Below are 14,956 nucleotides of genomic sequence, written 5' to 3'. Positions count from 1 at the left end.
CTATAGCAGAACCATTTTTTGGAATATTGAATTTGTTTTTAGTTAGTCCACTGTAATTTTATTTTAATTTATTTTATTTAGTCATTTTTTCTTTCAAAGGTATATTCATAATGAAATATAATGGGATTTTCAAATCATTTTTTTTGCCATACTTCAATGCACTTTAAAAATCAGAAGAGTGCTGGTGAGTTTCTGTAACTCCTTTTAAAGTGGGAAAATTCAGAGTAGACTAGTGTTGCTTTGTTTTAGTCACCAGGGGACGCTGTGGGTGTTTGCTAAGCTGTCTGTTCCTCTTGGTCAGGACCCTAAGGACATCTCATGGGTTGTCATGGGCTCCTACATTAGGATGGGTTCTGATGTCTGTTAGGTGTATGTGTCCGCCAATCAAATCTCTCCAATGGTGCCCCCCCCCATTCTCACTAGCCACTCCCTTTCCAGTCCCTTGAACATGTTTTTATTCAGATCACCTCTATCAAGTTCATTATTCTAGAAAGTATTTAGTTAGAGTGGTAAAGGAACCATAAACATACTAATATCAGAACATTAATCATGACTATTCCAGACTGTGACTTTGATTTAGCCCATTCCACTCCCTCTATGCATCATGAAAGACAAAGAAGCTGGAGGTGCAGTTTTTAGTCCCTTGCATCTGGAACTTTACAAAAAGCAATTTGCTCATGGCTAAGAGCAGTCCCTCAAGTGCCTTGTTGCTTGCAAGCAGGAGCATCTCAGGGTTTTCTCCTGTGTGCTGCATTAGCAGGTGTGAAGGAGACACAGCCTAAATCAGTATTGCCCTCCTTCTCTCCTTGACTCCATCTCTCTAACATGGGGTCAGATTGCAGTATTTATATATACCTTTGCCTCCAAACCCCTGTCCCCAACTGTCCTATTACTTAAAGGCTACCATCTTTCTCCAAGGTACCCAGGCTTGCCTCTTGAGCTATCATCCCCAACTCATGGCTTGCAATCACCCCTCCTATCCACTTTGTGATCAAGCCTCGTTTTTCCTACTTTCACAGTGTCTCTGGTATATATCCATTTCTTGACACTCACACAGCCACCATCTTAGTACAGGCCCTCATTACCTCTTGCCAGCACTATTGTCGTAACCTTCTAATTGATCTCTCTGCCTCAAGTCTTTTCTTCACCACAATTCATCCTCCTCTCAACTTCCAAATTGATTTTCCTAAAGCACAGATCTGATTATGTCATCACCACCACTAGCAAGTCAATAAGCTAAATGATTAATGTTCAGGTATTAATATTGTTTAAGTTTCCTTTACTACTCTAATGAATGCTTTCTAAAATAGTGAACAGGATGGAAGTGATCTGAAAAAGTACAGGCAAGGAGCTGGAAGGAACAGGAGTTGCTAGTAAATGGGGGACACTGTTGGAAAGATCTGTTCATTGGACACATACATCTCTTGACTGACATCAGAACTCATCCTAATGTAGGGGCTCTTGATAACCAGTCTCTCTTAATTTCAAAGTCAAAGACAAAATGCCCTCTAGCATTTCAGGCCCTTTACAACATGGTCTCTTCTACCTTTCTTTCATTCAGGTCTTCCAATTCCCTCCCCTCCTTGTACCCTATGATGCTTCTGCACTGGCCTGCTTGTTTTTCAGCCAGCTTCCTTCACGTCTCAGCTGAAACCCCACCTTCTACGAGAAGCCTTTCTTAATCTCCCTTAATGCTAGTCTCTATCTTTCCATCGTTTCCAGTTAATCTTGTGTATATCTTGTGTATACCATTATTTGCATATTGTCTCCCCACCATTACCTGGTGAGCTCCTTCAGAACAGGGCCCACTTTTACTCAGTGTCTAGTATATAGCAGGAGCTTAAAAATGCTCATTGACTGACAACGCTCCATCTCCCAAGTACACCAGCTTCTCCATGTCTGGAATAGATGTTTCCTAGACTTGGCCTCCTAGTTTTCCTGACTTCCTTCAAGACTCAGTTCAAGTCCCACCTTCTGCAGAAGGCCTTACCTGTTCTTCCCTGATCTCACAACCCTCGTAAAGTTGGCTGATTGACTAAAGTCTTACCAGGTAAAGAGTTGGAAGGGTCCAGTTGGGTTGCTCAGTCTCAACTGCAAGCCTTTCCTCTCTTTCAGTGTTTTCCTTCTCTTGTGTCTCAACCTCCTTATTGGTGTGCTACATTTCTGGATGAACTCATCATCAGGTTGGGTAGCAACACATCCCCTAAACCATGTCATCAAAATCATATAACAATTTTTATTTGTTAGGATGCATATACAAAAAAACCCATCCTACTCTGATGGAAAAAAATGAGGCCTGTTCTCTGCTCCCTGGAGCAGAAAAGAAAGAAAAAATTGCAATAAAACTTACTGAGGTAGTTTGCTTTAGTGCAATGTTTCCCAACCCTTTTTATTCTTTGACACACTAGGAGATGAGTTGTTTTCAGTAAATGCTTAATGGTGATTTAGAAGTGAAATGGAACCTTGATATTCATCTATTCCAACCCTATCTGTCTTAATTCTACAGTCTAGATAAGAGTGATACCCAGAGAAGTTTAGTGATTTGTCCAAGTTCACACAGGTAGAAAGTAGCAGAAGTGGGATCCACTCTCCGGTCTTTTGATTACAAATCCAGTGAGTGTTCTTTCCAACACAACCATGCTGCTTAATTCAATTCAGTTCAGCACACATTTATTAAACACCTACTCCTTCCTTCAAGTTATTCCCCTGAGTACAGGGAAGACTAACTTAGATTTGAGACAACCTATTCTCAAAGTACTTACAATTTAATGAAAGTAAAATAAAAGCAAAAGGAAGGAAAAAAGCAAATAGAGAATGATAGGGTGGAAAGGAAGCATAAAAGAATGAAGAGAAAGAAGAATATAAAGGAAGAAAGTTTTTAAGAGAGTGAGTAGGGAGAGAGAAAGCAAAAGGATGGGTAAATCTCTGCTTTTTTAAACTGTTTGTGAGAGTTAGTTTCTATATAAATAGCTCAGGTTTAATGACAAGAATAGGTATATCCATTGAGGAATTCTGAGCCTACCCTCATCTTCAAGAATATTACTTATTAGAGAATTATTTCTTCAGTGTAGCTAATCCAGTATTGTCTTAAAGATGACTCTTCTGGGGCTAATTACCTTGGTATCCCTCCCACTCTCCTCTAATCCCCTTCATTGTTATTTTAACTCACTAAATTGTTAATCTTCAAAAATGGTCTAATCCATCGCTCCCCACATGACTTCTTCACCTCTGTCCCAGGGGCCTTCTCACACTAGCAATGCTTCTACCCCTAAGTCTTTGCCTGAAATTGAGGAAACAGCACCCATGCCAATCATGCTCACTTCAAATTGGGCCAAGCCTATGACTGCCAGGATTACTTCCCCATCTTGCCCCCTCATGCAAATACTACCCTGCCCTTTTCATTTCCCCTTATGCGTTAACTTCCTCCATTAGGGTATAAACTCCTTGATGTTAGGGACTGCCTTTTTAGAAATTTGTATTTGTATTTCTAGCACTGTGCATGGAGCATAGTAAGCATTTCATAAACGTCCATTCTCATTCTCTCTCTCTCTCTCTCTCTCTCTCTCTCTCTCTCTCTCTCTCTCTCTCTCTCTCTCTCTTACCTGTCTACCATCTATCTATCTACAATGACTAACCCAGCAGAAAAGTAAAAATTGGGAAGCATGAACTTGATATTGACTTGGACAGTAGCCATCTGAGTATTCTTGAGTAAATCACTTAACCTCTGTGTTTTCTAATGTGTAATAATACTTTCCCTGGCTACGTCACAGGTTGTTATAAATATATATATTTTTTTAAATTAGTGAGGCAATTGGGGTTAAGTGACTTGCCCAGGGTCACACAGCTAGTAAATGTTAAGTGTCTGAGGCCGAATTTGAACTCAGGTACTCCTGACTCCAGGGCCGGTGCTCTATCCATTGTGCCACCTAGCTGCCCCATAAATATTTTTTTAATTTGATTATAAAATGAGAAAGATGTTTGAGAAAAAATATTTAAAACCATTCAAAATGCAGAATGGCATTAATAGTAATTATATTAAATGATTTCTATAAAATTAGTAATGTATTCAAAATAGCATTTAATTTATAGAAATATAGGATTTGAGTTGATTTCTTTTGCCATATATATATATAGATATATATTTATATATATCTATATAGATATATATCTAAAACTGGTCTCTCTTGATTCTCCTAACTGTTCCTTTTCAGTCTCTTTTGCAGGATTATCATCCTTCTCTCATTCATTAAGTGTAGGATACCCCCATGTCTTGGTATTACTTCTCTCCTTTTATTCTCTCCTTTGGTAATTTCATCTACTTCCATGGATTCTAATTCCATACATCCTCTTGAACCTTCATCTCATATTATTACTTTCTTGCTGGGCATCCACCTGGATATCTTGTAAGTCTCTGAAACTCAAGATGTCTAAATAACCCCCATAGTATTGTTATTATTAATTTATTTTAATTTATAATAATTATACATTAAGTTATTATATGTGATATTAAATATATTTCTATTTCCCTGAACCATTAAACCTTTCTCTTAATTTACCTGCTTCTATTGTGGGCACCACCATTTTTCTAATTACCCAAATTTGTAACCATTGAGTAATCCTTAACTCACTGTTCATATTTAATGAGTTGATAAGTCTTTTCATGTCTATCCCTACAATATCTCTCAAATCATCCCTCTTCTCTACTTACATAAGCACACCAGATTCAGCTGTTTATAACCTCTCACTTGTCCTATTGTTATAGTCTCCTAATAGCACTATTATAATAATTTCCTAACTAATCACATCCTCCACGTTGCTGCCTAATTGATATTGATAAAAACATAGACATTACCACATCACTTCCACACTCAAAAATCTTCAGTAGCTCGCTATTGTCTCTAGCATAAAAGACAAAAATCTCAACCTGGTATTTTAAATCCTTCACAATTTGGCTCTCACCTACCTTATTTCAAATTACTCCACTTCATATACTCTCCATTCTAATTAAACTAGCTTGCTGGTTCCCCCAAAATGACATTTCATCCTTTACCTCTCTCGTTCTTGTAGTTGCTCCTCATGCCTGGAATGCACTCCTTCCTTACCCCGCTGAGAACTCCATCTTCCTTCAGAGTCTAGTTCAGGTGCCTACTTCTCCTTGAGACCTTTCATGATGTCACTTGATTCCACCCACTCCCACCCCAAGAACTTTCTACATCTTGAAATCCTATTATATTACTTTGTACATATTATAATTATCTATACAGTTGAATTTTTCAAGGTCAAGGACCATTTCATTCTTGTCTTTGTATCCTCAGTATCTTTGCACATAATAAGGACATGATGAATTGAATTAGAGATCATCTAACCCAACTTCCCTTATGATGCAGCAACCCCTTCAATAGTATTTTGGACAGATGCTCATATAGCCTCTACTTAACCATAAGAATCTATTGACACCCCCACCCCCTCCGCCCAGTACACTAGATTACCTACTTTTCAAAAATAAAAAAGAGGTAGTAACCCAAAACTATTCAATTTAAAAGAACAGAACTACATTTCATTAATAAGAAATGCACGGAAACAAAAAAATGGACTTTGAATTAATTTTATTTGTATGTTTCTAACTATAGAAAATAATTTAATCATTTGAGGAATAATTGATATTTTAAATTATATACTACATTTAAGGAATGATCTTGGGATTAACTGAATTTTATCTGATTATATGAATAATTTATTTTAAACTTTTATCTATTTGATAATATAGTTCCTTGAAAAATGAGAAATTTACTAAAATTGCTAGAGTTGTATTACATCTTTTTTTTTTTTTGAGGGGCAATTGGGGTTAAGTGACTTGCCCAGGGTCACACAGCTAGTAAGTGTTAAGTATCTGAGGTTGGATTTGAACTCGGGTACTCCTGAATCCAGGGCTGGTGCTCTATCCACTGCGCCATCTAGCTGCCCCGTATTACATCTTTATAATGGTATATAGTCAGTTTGTGTATTTTCACCAAATTGACTAAATTAACCTATTATATAGACCCAGAATGATTTATAATATGCAAAAATAAGTCCATGGAATCAAGATTTTGATTTTAAAGTCTAAGCTAATTCTGATACAGGACTTTAAAATATCATGATAACAAGTTCTATTAGTTTTGTAAACATAATTGATTAATTAATCAAAGTACCAGACCATATTCTACCAATAAGAAGGAAGTAAAAATTTCTTTGGAGGGACATTCTCTTTTTTTCAGTGTTGAACAAATTTCAAATGTTTACACAATATCAAATACGTGTCTGAAAACTGAAAAAATCAGCCAATTATCTAGATATTTCCAAGTATCCAGATGTTTAGTGTTTAGATAGATGCAACATAAGGATATTTGACTAAACTTTTCAGCCAATTAACACTTTCACTATATTAAATGCTAGTATAGAAGCGTGAATGAAAGAAGTTGACACATCCTTCTAAAGTGTATAATTTACTTCCTTTGAGTTTCATAGAGGATATTCAAACAAAAAATTATATCTTAATTCATCTTTTCAAATTTTAAATGTATCACAAATCTGTCACTTTAATACCCATTTCCCACTATAGTAAATGTCCAGTAGGTCTAATATGCAGCTGTGGGAAAAGACCAAATTTAGCCAGTGATAACAGGTCAAATGCTTTTTCTCAGAAAAGGGCCATGAATTTTTAATAGCAACGGCCAGGACCTAATCTTAATAAGGATCTTAGATTTTAAAGTATGATATGAAAGACATCCTACTCCCAACCACCACACACTATAAGCTGTAATTGATCTGCCCTAGAAGGATAAAAGACTTCTGGGATTTGTGTATTTCCTCCAGTATTCTTTCCATTTATTTTTAAAATGTAATTTATGGGAATCAATTGAGATTGAGTTGGCAAGAATGAAATTGTTTTTGTTCTATAAACTAAGAAAGATTTATTTGGAGTTTTCTAAGAATAATTCTTTGTAGTGTTTCAAGTTTTTGAAAGCATGATTATCTTAAATATTTACATCCTTAAAACAATAAAGCAATGACCTTTTAGGCCATGAAACTGAGATAATACATCATCCTGAATAGACAAGGATATTGTTGTTGCTCCCATAGTCAAAGGACCATGTACATAATGGTTGTTTTTCCCCTAATACTCATAGTCATAGTCATAGTCAATAAATATTTATTAAACACTTCCTATCTGCTAGGCTCTGGCTAAGCATTGGGGATACAAATTTTTTTTAAAAAGCAAAAACAATGCCCATCCCCAAAGATCTTGCAATCTAATAGAGGAAGATAATGCATACAAAGAAGCTGAAAGCGGAGGCATGGCACATCAGAAGGTACCTGGCAAGGAGCATGATGGTCATGGAGTAAAAACCATGCAGAGCAGCTGATGGGAAATATTGTTAGCTGGGAAATTCCAAGCCCTCTATAAACGGAGGTTTAAGGAATAGTTCACTTCCCCAGCCCTTCAGCCCTCCAATCAAAGGGGAGAGGAAATGGAGTATCAAGGAGGTATGAAATATCAAAGCTGAATAAATCTCCAAAAATAATGAAATTTCAAGTGATGCCCTTCCAATGAGGGAGGCACGATGTTCAGGCAATCCAAGCCATTCTGCGGAAGTTCTTGTGCTAATCTACCATATTGTCCAGGTCTTCATGTGATAAATGTCATATATTTGTGCAACAAATGGGAATGTAGTCTGTGGATAGTCATAATTTTTAAAAATATATTTCTCTCTGGTCCACAAAACAGAATTTGTTCAACTTAGCTCTTGAATTCTCTTTTGTTTTTGCCTGGGTTTATTTATATCTGGGGATCCCTGGGACTTACACTCTTACTTTTCTCAGTGCTAACAGAATACCTTTCATCTGTACAACTGTGTACACAAGGTAGTCCTAGGATGATCTAGTATAGAAGTATCAAATTAAAATAGAAATGGGGTCCACTAAACCATATATTAAGATCCTTATTAGCACATATTGACTTAGAAAGCTGTATATTAACATTATCTAGTTACTATTTTTTAAAATTTATTTTGTTAAATATTTCCCATTTACATTTTAATACATGTGTGACACCTCTGGTCTGGTGCCCAGCTTCTTAAACTGTTGGGTTATATAACTGAATATGTGGGTCATGAAAAATTTGGCAACAGTAAAAGGTCATTATGTATACCTATTTTACATACCTATATGCCCAGGGGAGTGTAGGAATTTCTCAAGCCATAAGAAGTAGTGAGTGGAAAAAGTTTAAGAATCCCTGGTCGAGTGGAAGCAATTTGGAACTGCAAGACCTTCAACTGTAACCCTAGATTGGCCAACAACTATGGCCGTCAGCCAGTCTTCAAAATTTCTGTGTCTTAATTTCCTCATCTTTAAAATGTGGATGATCACATCTGCCTTGTCCGTCTAGGTTTTGTGAGGTTCAAATGAGATAATAGCTGTGAAAGATGTTTTTTTTTTCTTTCTTTCTTTCTTTCTTTCTTTCTTTCTTTCTTTCTTTCTTTCTTTCTTTCTTTCTTTCTTTCTTCCTTTCTTTCTTTCTTTCTTTCATGAGGCAATCGGGGTTAAGTGACTTGCCTAGGATCACACAGCTAGTAAATGTTAAGTGTGCAAGGTCGCTTTTGGACTCAGGTCCTCCTGACTCCAGGGCCAGTGCTCTATCCACTGAACCACCTAGCTGCCCCCTGTGAAAGATATTTTGAAAGAAAAAAGGACCATACAAAGGAAATAATAATAGTGCTAAAATATACTAACACAGTGCTACTGACCTCCCACTACATGGGTAGCAAAAGGTTCAGATGTTGGATAAAGAAGGAGGACCAGGTAAAGTGGTTGAGCATTACATGAATATTAGAGGAGAGAAGACTTAAGTCATCAGAACTAGGGAATAAAAAAATATTAAGGAAGAAGAATAAAATCTTTTCAAAAGCCAGGAAGGCAGAAAGAATCAGCGCTTTTAACTGAGTCTTATATGGTATGATCTCAGTGTCCTTCACCATCCTGGCTGTCCCCTGGATGCTCTTCAGTTTATCAATGTACCTTCTAAAGTCTCTTTCCCTGGACTGAATGCAGTCTCGAAATGTGATCTTGCCAGGGTTGAATATATTGTTATGCCATTTCCTTCTCTGGAATACTATACCTCTCAATGTAGGCTAGGATCTCTTTAGGTTTCTTGCCTCTCATATATTAGTGACTCATATTTAGCTTGCAGGCCATGCAGTGCAGCAGATAGAGTACTAGACTTAAGCCATTAGTGACCTGGAATCGAATTTTGTTTATGACACGTACTTACTGCCTGAATTGCAGTTTCATTAGTATAAAATAAGAATAATGTACTGTAGTATTTCCCTCTTAGGGATTTTTAAGGGATTAAATAAAATAATATATCTAAAGCACTCTATGTGTGATAAAGAAATGTTACCTCTCTTCTTATTTGTATGTGGAAATGTGCATGTTAATTGATATTTGTCAAACTTATAATAAAAAGGAGGTAAAAGGCAGCTAGGTGGCACAGTGGATAAAGCACCAGCCCTGGATTCAGGAGAACCAGAGTTCAAATCCGGCCTCAGATACTTGACACTTACTAGCTGTGTGACCCTGGGCAAGTCACTTAACCCTCATTGCCCCACAAAAAAGGGGGGGGGGATAAAAGAAAAAAAAGAAATGTTATTGGGTTTTTTTTAAGTCCATTAAAATTTTCAGATCTTTACCTCTGTTAACTTCTCATTAAATTTGGTGCAAACTTCTCACGTGTCAGGACATTTTTTTTGCACTCTGACTTTGCTTTCCAATGTATGATCTATTCCTAATATTGGATTGAATACAAATCCTTTAGCATGTCATCTGCATCTTTTTTTTTTAACAATAATAATCATTGCTGGAAATGGTGGACCCAGAGAACCTGGAGCAGTCTTCTTCTCTACTAAGGAGGTCCTCTCACTGGACTTATACACAAGGGAACCTCCTTCATGTCAGAAGCAGCTTGGTCTCTAATGAGAAGGGTTAGGGCTTCTTTTTTCATACTCTTTGTATCAATGTATCCCTACCCTGGAACCCTGGGGATCATTTCCATATTATTTAGGTTTGGACTCATGTCCAGGGTCTCCCCAAAGTGGGGATTAGAAAGGTACTCAATGTACAATATAAGTCAGTTATAGGACAATTATTTACTTCCTACACACAAAAGAGAGCCTAAACACAAAAATACTCACAAGCATTATTTGACAGAAAACCTATCAGAAAAAAAGTTGATTTCTCTTTACTTTTTAAACTTAAAAAATAACTTGGAGGCAGCTAGGTGGCACAGTGGATAAAGCACTGGCCTTGGATTCAGAAGGACCTGAGTTCAAATCCAGCCTCAGACACTTGACACTTACTAGCTGTGTAACCTTGGGCAAGTCACTTAACCCTCATTGCCCCACAAAACGTAAAAAAAAAACAAAAACAAAAACCCTTGGAGATGGATCCTTTATACACACACACACACACACACACACACACACACACATATGTACATATATGTATATATCTTGATAAAATTCATTACTGTGCTATATTAGCATAGTATTATCTTAGCAAATTCTATACTTTTCCTCCAGATTTCTTAGCCTTACCCTTTTAACTTTATAATAGTGTGTGCTTGTTTGTTAAATGGCATAGAAAATGCAAATGAAAAAAGTGAAGGTACAGTCACTTGATAGCAGCATCCAGCCAAGCACCTGCCTATAAATTAGTTACAGCTTTTGATCGAAGCAAATCTGAACAAGTGTTTAAGGATCAGGACTCTGACAAAATAGTCACTAGAATATAAATAAATGATTTATACCTTTCGATTTAGCAAATTTTCCATTATGCATGATAAAGGCTGTTTCAAAGGTTCAGAAAACTTTGCTTAAGTAACAAGCAATCCATATGTCATTTCCACACTTTTACTTTTGATGTTATTTAAGGGTAAGTATGGCAATTACACATCCATCTTTTTAAATGATAATGGTACTTTTCTCTGTTTCTAGCTACTAGCTTCTTGCTATCCTCTACTTTAAAATAAATCCCAAATAGGAAATGAATCAGTGATTGTATTTGATAAAAGAAAATAAACTAAGGAAAACTCTCTTCCCTCATTCATGGTGAATCTCCAGATTGTAGTTCCAATATTGTTTTCTTCATCACTGGAGCAGATTTATGTTGTTTTCTTTTCTCCTCACCTTGTTTACTCCAGAATAATTCCTAAGAATTGTCGAACTGAAAATAATCTCTAAAAGCAGTTGAGTGCTGAGCTATTTTAACCATCTAAATATACTGCATATGAGTTTGGCTTAGAATTGAGCAAACACAATTAAATATGACTGCAGGAACAGCAGAAGGGGTGGTGGTGGCAGATTTCAAGCTAGTACTTTGGGGACTTTCCAGGTGGATGACAACCACAGATCTGAGGGAAACCAGACTACAAAATGTGTTCGTGGAGGGCTGTCTATCTGATTTGTAAATTATTATTAATACTAATCTAAGGTATATTTGTATATGCAGTTTTCAAGAGGCATTCAAATTCTTTTGAATTAAATGGGTTAGTTGGCTGGTAGGCAGAAAATGTAAATATTGTCCTAGACTAAGAGGAATACATTTCTAAAAGTAAGGCGTAGTTTGCTATCCATGCCAGAGCAGCCTCACCATTAGTATAATGTTTTTATTTTCATAGAGCAGGAAATTCCTGATGAAGCAGCAGGTTGGCAGTTCCACAGTGTTTCCAATGAAAGGGAGAAGCAGGTCCCATCCATTCTAGGCATGTGTAATAAGCATTAATTATGGAGATAGCTGGATTTTGCATGCAGGACCCCACCCCTACCCCTCTTGACACACCCATCATTCCTTAATTCCAAAGGGCTAGATCACGAATTAATAGATTTCCAAACACCATCACTTTATACACTTAAAGACGTATTGGATCAGGCAGACATTTTTCTTATAGTATAATTCTTTGGGAGTAATTTATTGGAGTGGGGGCATTTATTTATAAATGTCTAAATAAAACACTTTCGTTCAACAAGCATGTATTAAATGTCTCTTATATGCACTGTATTTAGTTCCTCAGTATTCTCAAGGAGCAAAGAGTACACATAAATGGAACAGAGAAACCTACTATCAGATGCAAATTATTTTATAGTTTACAGATAGATATTTAACAATGTCATATATGGTTATGATAATCAATTAATGATTTATCAGTTACAATTACCTGTAAATAATATTCCATACCTAATAATTAATTTTATCACTTTGACTATTAACATCTTGAGTTTGTCACTTTATCACCAAAATGGGAAGGCAGAATAGTGTAATAGAGCATTAGATTTCCTTTTTTGTTTGTTTGTTTTTTGGTGAGGCAATTGGGGTTATGTGACTTGCCCAGGGTCACACAGCTAGTAAGTATCGAGTGTCTGAGGTCACATTTTAACTCAGGTCCTCCTGAATCCAGGGTCGGTGCTTTATCCACTGTACCACCTAGCTGCCCTGAACATTAGATTTCAATAGAGGATTGAACTTGGAAAGTTAAGGTACCTGGTTCTGTCATTTGTTAAGTTGTATGGCTTTTGGAGCGAGTTCTGGTTCAACCATTTAATAAGACGGGCATGAATTTTGTTAAATCAAGTCACCTCTCTGGGAACAATTAACTATGCACATTTAGGGAAGAGTGAGTGGTCTTTATTGACTTGGGTATAGAGTTCATACTGCAAAGCAGTAGGAGATACAATTGGAAGACTAGGCTAAGGCTAGATTGCAAAGGGTTTTAAATTACAGACTAAGAATTCTGGATTTTACTCAATAATGAGAAACTATATAAGATTTTTGAGCAAGAGAATCAGTCAATCAAGAAGCATTTATTAAGGATTTACTTATGTACCAAGTACCATGCTAAGTGCTGTGCTCTGACTATCTATCTATCTGTTTTGATATGTACATATATAATATGAATATATATATATTACATACTATATGTATCATATGTGTGTTTGATATAGATCACATTTCCTTTGCCTAACATAAATCTCCCCATGTATATAATAAATATATACTACATGTGTATATAGCAAAACAAATAGGATAAGAACAGAATAGATGGAAAGTAACTTTAGCAGGGATGGCCCTACCAGCTAGAGGGATGAACAGAGATCCCCCGGAGGAGAAGGTGCTTAAAAGAGAGAGAAAAGGATTCTAAGAGTCAGCTATCGGGATGGGAGACTACAGCAGGTGTGGTGAACAGCCAGTGCAGTAGCACAGAGAAAGGAAAGACAGGGTCTGTTTGTTTCACAGGGCAGTGAGGGTTAAGTGACTTGCCCAGGGTCACACAGCTAGTAAGTGTCAAGTGTCTGAGGCCGGATTTGAACTCAGGTCCTCCTGAATCCAGGGCCAGTGCTTTATTCACTGCACCACCTAGCTGCCCCCAAGAGAGGGTTTTGTGAAAGGAAGACAAGACACCCAGTATGGCTACACTGTAGAATATAGGGAGGGGAGAGTAGAATGTAATATTGGAAAGATAGTAATAAACTAGGCCTAGAAGAGCTTTAAATAGTAAACAAACAATTTCATATTTTGTTATGAAGATTATAGGGAGCCATTGGATCTTATTGAGCTGGGGAGTGGGGTGACATGGTCAAATTTATGATGTAAGAAAATCACTTTGGCAGCTGAGTGGTGGATGGAATCAGAGAAGGAAAGACCTGAGGCAAGGAATTCAACTAGAAGTTTATTTCTGTGTCAGAGTAGATGCAGTATAGTAACTTTTTGAGCAGTGAACTAGGGCAGTGATTGTGATGATAGGAGAGAAGGGGATGTCCTAGAGAAAGAAATGGCAAAATTTGGCAACAGATTAGATATGTGTTGTTGTTTGTCCTTTGTTCTCAAAGAGAAGTGTGACATCAGGGAGGCGATGTCATGACTTGCAACGAATTGGGTTTAAGGAAGGGCTGTTCAGAGTAACCAATCTCACTGGAGCCATCTGTGTCCAGTAGAAAGATATTAATCAGGACAACTAGAGATGGCCCGGGATGCAGTGGAAGACTTTGGCCTTTAAACTAAGGCTTTTCACAGGTCTCAGTTTGCCTGAGGCCATGTCCATTCAGTGATTAATGCTAGGTATGAAAGAAGGCAAAGAAATGTGTATAGTGAACAGAGAGAGAGAGAGAGGAGTTGAGAATGAAACTGAGGTTTTAAGCCAGGGTGACTGGGGAGGGTGGTAGTTCCTTCAACAGTAATAGAGAATTTCTAATGAGGAGAGGGTTTGGGGGGAATGATAATGAGTTCTGTTTTGGATATGTTGAGTTTAAGATGCCTAAGGGACCTACAATTTGAAATATATAACAAGTATTTGGTAATGTAGAACTGGATTTCAGGAAGGAGACTATGATGAATAGAGCTAGGAATCATTTGCATAGAAATAATTGAGCTCATGGGGGCTGATTAGGTCATCAAGTAATTTAGTACTGAGAGAACAGAGAACAGGGCCCAGAACAGAGCCTTAGAGGACACCCACAGGTAGTAGACATGACATAGATGAAGATCCAGCAAAAAACAAACAAACAAACAAATAAAAAACAACTAGGAAGGAGCAGTCACACCAGTAGGAGAAGAACCAAGAGAGAACAGTCACAAAAACCCAGGGTATCCAAGGGGAGGTCAATCCTGTCAGATGGTACAGGCATGTCAAGGAAGAGGATGAAGAAGAGGCTGTTAGATTTGGTAACTTTGGTGGAAGCAGTTTTAGTTTAGTGGTGAGCTTGGCAGCCAGATTGAAGGGGGTTTAAAAGAGTTGAGAGGGGCAGCTAGGTGGCACAGTGGCTAAAGCACTGGCTCTGGATTCAGGAGGACCTGAGTTCAAATCCGGCCTCAGACACTTGACACTAGCTGTGTGAACCTGGGCAAGACACTTAACCCTCATTGCCTC

At 37.3% G+C, this 14,956-nt stretch overlaps 1 protein-coding gene across 5 annotated transcripts in view; it reads left to right on the top strand.

Annotated features, from left to right (window-relative positions):
• Positions 1–14,956, top strand: part of KIAA0825 (KIAA0825 ortholog) — a 553,950-nt gene that overhangs the window by 274,532 nt on the left and 264,462 nt on the right. The gene's annotated exons all lie outside the window — the stretch shown is intronic.

Source organism: Dromiciops gliroides, chromosome 1, assembly GCF_019393635.1.
Source record: "Dromiciops gliroides isolate mDroGli1 chromosome 1, mDroGli1.pri, whole genome shotgun sequence".
Taxonomy (NCBI): domain Eukaryota; kingdom Metazoa; phylum Chordata; class Mammalia; order Microbiotheria; family Microbiotheriidae; genus Dromiciops; species Dromiciops gliroides.
This window is presented reverse-complemented; position numbering and strand designations above follow the sequence as displayed.